Source organism: Triticum aestivum, chromosome 3A (assembly GCF_018294505.1).
Source record: "Triticum aestivum cultivar Chinese Spring chromosome 3A, IWGSC CS RefSeq v2.1, whole genome shotgun sequence".
NCBI lineage: Eukaryota > Viridiplantae > Streptophyta > Magnoliopsida > Poales > Poaceae > Triticum > Triticum aestivum.
Window position 1 is genome coordinate 310,722,870 of NC_057800.1, and position 6,924 is coordinate 310,729,793.

The window sequence follows — 6,924 nt, forward strand, 5'->3', positions numbered from 1 at the left end:
CACCATATATACATCATATGAGGAAGTGGCTGTCCAGCGTCCGGTGAACGGCGGGTTCTGGGCCTCTTCTTCTCCGGCATCGTCGTCCATACCGTTGATGTCCTCGGAGTCGTAATTAAGTTCGTCGTTCAAATCCTCGACCGTGGCTATGAAGTGGGTGGCGGGTGGGAAGCAAAATTCTCCACCGTCAGCCCCTAGTTCGAGCCGGATATAGATCGGCTGTGAGTCCTCCACCAAGGACATGTTTTTAATGAGTTTAGCACATTGACCAAAGCCGAGTGCTGGAAGACGTCTGTGGTGCTGAATTCGAAGATCGACAAACGATCAAGCTCGGCATCCGCGGGCTCACGTGGTTCGGAACTTTCAACCGGATACGAGTCCGGAGTTCTGTTGACAAGAACGTCGTGAGAGGTTAAGTCTATGTGTGGCTCCAATGTTGTGGAATCTGTGGCCTCCGTGGTGGGGTTGATCCTCCCGTCCTTGGACGGCACAGCTTGCTCCGGATCTAGGGCTAGAGCGGTTACAGGAGCAATCTCCTGGATGCGTCGAGATGACAGATTTAGATCATGATCATCGGGGTGACCGGGACCAGCTACCGCGGTCTCGAACCCGGCGAAGATCAAATCTCCATGGATGTCCGCGACGTAGTTCAAGCTCCCAAATCTGACCTGATGGCCAGGGGTGTAGCTTTCGATCTGCTCCAGATGGCCAAGTGAATTGGCCCGCAGTGCGAAGTCGCCAAATATAAAGATCTGTCTGGGGAGGAAAGTTTATTCTTGGACAACGTCATTATTGGCGATAGCACAGCAGAACTCTCAATGAAAGCAAGAATGTCGGTGTCAAAACCGGCGGATCTCGGGTAGGGGTCCCGAACTGTGCGTCTAAGGTTGATGGTAACAGGAGACAAGGGACACGATGTTTACCCAGGTTCGGGCCCACTCTATGGAGGTAATACCCTATGTCCTGCTTGATTGATATTGATGAATATGAGTGTTACAAGAGTTGATCTATCTCGAGATCGTAATGGCTAAACCCTAGAGGTCTAGCTTGTATGGCTATGATAATGAGTCTCCTCTATCCGGACTAAGTCCTTTGGTTTATATAGACATTGGGAGGATCTAGGGTTACATAAGGTCGGTTTCAAAGAAAGGAATCTACATACTCGACACCAAGCTTGCCTTGCACGCCAAGGAGAATCCTATCCAGACACGGGTATAGATTTCGGTCTTCGTATCTTCACAGCCCATCAGTCCGGCCCATGGCTAATAGGTCAGACGCTCGAGGTCCCCTTAGTCCAGGACTCCCTCACTGACCACGTGCCCAAGCGTGAAGCGCAACCATGCAACCCGCCGCATGGGGCACCGGCGCAAGACGAGGCAAGCTTCCAGGTGGTGTCACGTACACACTCACGTGCGCTCCTAGCGCCGCCGCGTGAAAGCACAAGTGATCCCTGGGTGGTTTTGGTAATTAATGTCAACATGTCTCTTGTTGGACTACTGTTGTTATCTAGTATATTTCAGATAAGTTCAACAGATGGAGTGGTGTGGACAAGAGGATGTGGAACCCCTTCAAGATGCTAAGGACAAAGGATTGGCTCAAGCTCAAAAGCTCAAGGCTCTACAATTTCAGTTTAGTGATCCAAGATCACATTGAATCCTTAGGAAGGCCAATACTATTAAAAGGGGTTGAGGTGGTGCTTAATGGCTTGCTTGCTCAAAATGCTTGGTGATATGCTCCAAAAACCCTCAACCACTTTCTCATATCCACATATGTCCCAAACCAAAAGTCAAACTCGGCCCAACGAAATATTCTATCCGGCGCCACCGAGCTCACTTGACATAGCCACTGCCAAAAACCCTAATCAATTCGGTCTCACCGATGGGATCTCGGTCTCACCAAGATGGGCTCGGAAACTCTCTGTTACCTATCATAATTATTTCGGTCCCACCGAGTTTTCCTGACCAACTCTCTGTTTTGCTTATTACCAAAATTGTTCCCACCGAGTTTGTGTAATCGGTCAAATCGAGATGAGGTTTTACCCTAACCCTAGCACATCGTTTCCACCGAGTTGATCATATCGTTCCCACCGAAATGCCTAACGGTCACATTTTGAACTGAATCGGTCCGACCGAGTTTTATGATCCAGTCCCACCGAGTTTGGTAAATTGTGTGTAACGGTTAGATTTTGAGTGGAGGCTGTATATACCCCTCCACCCTTCCTTTATTAGTAAGGAGAGCCATCAGAATGTGCCTACACTTCAGCATTCATTTTCTGAGAGAGAACCACCTACACATGTGTTGAGACCAAGATATTCCATTCCAATCATTTGAATCTTGATCTCTAGCCTTCCCCAAGTTGCTTTCCACTCAAATCATCTTTCCACCAAATCCAAATCTGTGAGAGAGAGTTGAGTGTTGGGGAGACTATTGATACGTCCATTTTGCATCATGCCTTTATATTGATATTTATTGCATTATGGGTTGTTATTACACATTATGTCACAATACTTATGCCTATTCTCTCTTATTTTACAAGGTTTACATGAAGAGGGAGAATGCCGACAGCTGGAATTCTGGGATGGAAAAGGAGCAAATATTAGAGACCTATTCTACACAGCTCCAAAAGTCCTGAAACTCCATGGGAATAATTTTCAGAATATACAAAAAATATTGGGCGAAGGAAGTACCAGAGGGGGGCCACCCACCATCCACGAGGGTGGGGGCGCACCCTTCCCCCTGGGTGCGCCCCTGCCTCGTAGGCCCCCTGGCAGGCCTCCGGTGCCCACCTTCTGCTATATGAAGTCTTTCGTCCGAAAAAAAATCATAAGCACACTCACGGGACGAAACTCCGCCGCCACGAGGCGGAACCTTGATGGTACCAATCTAGGGCTCCGGCGGAGCTGTTCTGTCGTGGAAACTTCCCTCCGGGATGGGGAAATCATCACCATCAATCCTCTCATCGGGAGGAGGTCAATGTCCATCAACATCTTCACCAGCACCATCTCATCTCAAACCCTAGTTCATCTCTAGTATCCAATCTTTGTCTCAAAACCTCAGATTGGTACCTGTGGGTTACTAGTAGTGTTGAATACTCCTTGTACTTGATGCTAGTTGGTTTATTCAGTGGAAGATCACATGTTCAGATCCTTTATGCATATTAATACCTCTCTGATTATTAACATGAACATGAATTGTGAGTAGTTACGTTTGTTCCTGAGGACATGGGAGAAGTCTTACTATAAGTAGTCATGTGAATTTGGTATTCGTTCGATATTTTGATGAGATGTACGTTGTCTTTCCTCTAGTGGTTTCACGTCAACGTCGACTACATGCCACTTCACCATTGTTTGGGCCTAGGGGAAGGCATTGGGAAGTAATAAGTAGATGATGGGTTGCTAGAGTGACAGAAGCTTAAACCCTAGTTTATGAGTTGCTTCGTAAGGGGCTGATTTGGATCCATATGTTTCATGCTATGGTTAGGTTTACCTTAATACTTCTTTTGTAGGTGCGGATGCTTGCAAGAGGGGTTAATCATAAGTGGGATGCTTGTCCAAGGAAGGGAAGTACCCAAGCACCGGTTCACCCACATATCAAATTATCAAAATACCGAACGTGAATCATATGAACATGATGAAAACTAGCTTGACGATAGTTCCCATGTGTCCTCGGGAGCGCTTTCCTTTATATAAGAGTTTGTCCAGGCTTGTACTTTTCTGCAAAAAGGATTGGTCCATATTTCGGCACCATATTTAATTTTATTACTTGTTACCCGTTACAAATTACCTTATCACAAAACTATCTGTTACCAATAATTTCAGTGCTTGCAGAGAATACCTTACTAGAAACTGCTTATCATTTCCTTCTGCTCCTCGTTGGGTTCGACACTCTTACTTATCAAAAGGACTACGATAGATCCCCTATACTTGTGGGTCATCAAGACTCTTTTCTGGCGCCGTTGCCGAGGAGTGAAGCGCCTTTGGTAGGTGGAATTTCATAAGGAAAAGTTCTGTCACTTGTTACTATGGAACATAATCCTTCGAGGGGCTTGTTTGGGGTATCTTCACCCCGACCAGTAGAGCAAAGAGTTGCTCCTCAAACTACTAAACCTACTGAAATTTTTTACTTTGAAATTCCTTCGGGTATGATACAGAAACTGCTAGCTAATCCTTTTGCAGGAGATGGAACATTGCATCCCGATTTGCAACCTAATCTATGTGGATGAAGTTTGTGGGTTATTTAAGCTTGCAGGTATGCCCAAGGATGTTATCAAGAAGAAGTTCTTCCCTTTATCCTTGAAGGGAAAGTCATTGACATGGTTTAGGCTATGTGATGATATGGGATCATGGAAGTACAACCGATTGAAATTGGAATTTCATCAGAAGTTTTATCATATGCATCTTGTTCATCGTGGTCGTAATTATATATATAATTTTTGGCCTCGCTAAGTAGAAAGCATCGCTCAAGCTTTGGGTAGGCTTAAGTCAATGTTATATTCATGCCCCAATCATGAGCTCTCAAGAGAAATTATTATTCAAAAAATTTATGCTCGGCTTTCTCTCAGTAATCGCTCCATGCTCGATACTTCTTGTATTGGTTCTTTTATGATGAAGACTATTGAATTCAAATGGGATTTATTGGAAATAATTAAACGCAACTCTGAAGATTGGGATGTCAACGAAGGTAAGGAGTCAGGTATAACCCCAAAGTTTTATTGTGTTAAATCTTTTATGGACACCGATGCCTTTCGTGAATTTAGCACTAAATATGGACTTGACTCTGAGATAGTAGCTTCTTTCTGTGAATCCTTTGCTACTCATGTTGATCTCCCTAAGGAGAAGTTGTTTAAATACAATCCTCCCATTGAATTAAAAGTAGTTGCACCTATTAAAGTTGAATAAAAGACTATCACTTATAATGTTGATCCTGTTGTTCCTACCGCTTATATTGAGAAACCACCTTTCCCTGTTAGAATAAAAGATCATGCTAAACCTTCAACTGTGGTTCATAAGAGTAATACTAGAACACCTACACCCCCTGAAAAAATTAAAGTTGAACCCAGTATTGCTATGGTTAAAGATCTCTTGGCCAATAATATTGATGGACATGTTATTTACTTCTATGATGAAGCTGCTAGAATTGCTAGCCCCGATACTAAAAATAAACATAGACCTATTGTAGGCATGGCTGTTATTTTTGTTAAAATAGGAGATCATTGCTATCATGGCTTATGTGATATGGGTGCTAGTGCAAGTGCAATACCTCATTCCTTATAGAAAGAAATTATGCATGATATTGCACCTGCTGAGATAGAGGAAATTGATGTTACAATTAAGCTTTCCAATAGAGACACTATTTCACCAGTGGGGATTGTTAGAGATGTTGAAGCCTTGTGTGGGAAAGTTAAATATCCTGCTGATTTTCTTGTTCTTGGTTCCCCACAAGATAACTTTTGTCCCATTATATTTGGTAGACCCTTCTTGAATACTGTTAATGCTAGGATAGACTGCAAAAAGGATGTTGTTACTATTGGTTTGGGGGATATGTCTCATGAGTTTAATTTTGCTAAATTTTGTAGACAACCCCATGATAAAGAATTTCCTAGTAAAGATGAAATTATTGGTCTTGCTTCTATTGTCGTGCCTCCTAATGTCCCTTTAGAACAATATTTGCTCGACCATGAAAATTATATGTTTATGAGTGAAAGAAGGGAAATAGATGAATTATTCTTTAAAAAGGGACCTATTTTGAAACACAACTTGCCTATTGAAATCCTAGGGGATCCTCCTCCACCCAAGGGTGATCCCGTGTTTGAGCTTAAACCTTTACCTGATATTCTTAAAGATGCTTATCTTGATTAGAAAGAGATATATCCTGTTATTATTAGCACTAACCTTTCAAAGCATGAAGAAAAGAAATTATTGAAAACTCTGAAGAAGCACCATGCTGCTATTGGATATACTATTGATGATCTTAAGGGCATTAGTCCCACTCTATGCCAGCACAAAATAAAATTGGAGAAAGACGCTAAACCGGTTGTTGATCACCAATGATGGTTAAATCCTAAGATGAAAGAAGTGGCAAGAAAAGAAATACTAAAGCTTCTAGAGGTAGGTATAATTTATCCCGTTGCTGATAGTAAGTGGGTAAGTCTTGTTCATTGTGTCCCTATGAAGGGAGGTATTACTGTTTTCCCTAATGATAAAGATGAATTGATCCCACAAAGAATTGTTACAGGTTATAGAATGGTAATTGATTTTCACGAATTAAATAAAGCTACTAAAAAGGATCATTACCCTTTACCTTCTATTGATCAAATGCTACAAAGATTATCCAAAGATACGCATTTTTGCTTTCTAGATGGTTATTATGGTTTCTCTCAAATACCTGTGTCAAAAGAGGATCAAGAAAAGACAACTTTCACTTTCCCTTTTGGTACCTTTGCTTATAGACGTATGCCTTTTGGTTTATGCAATGCACCTGCTACCTTTCAAAGATGTATGACTGCTATATTCTCTGACTTTTGTGAAAAGATTGTTCAAGTATTCATGGATGATTTTTCTGTATATGGAACTACTTTTGATGATTGCTTAAGCAACCTTGATCAAGTTTTGCATAGATGTGAAGAAACTAATCTTGTCTTGAATTGGGACAAGTGCCACTTTATGGTTAATGAAGGTATTGTCTTGGGGCATAAAATTTCTGAAAGAGGTATTGAAGTTGATAAAGCTAAAGTTGATGCTATTGAAAAGATGTTTTGTCCTAAGGACATTAAAGGTATGAGAAGTTTCTTTGGTCATGCTGGTTTTTATAGGAGGTTCATTAAAGACTTCTCAAAAATTTCCAGGCCTCTAACTAATCTCTTACAAAAAGATGTTCCTTTTGTCTTTGATGATGACTGTGTAGAAGCATTTGAAATAGTTAAGA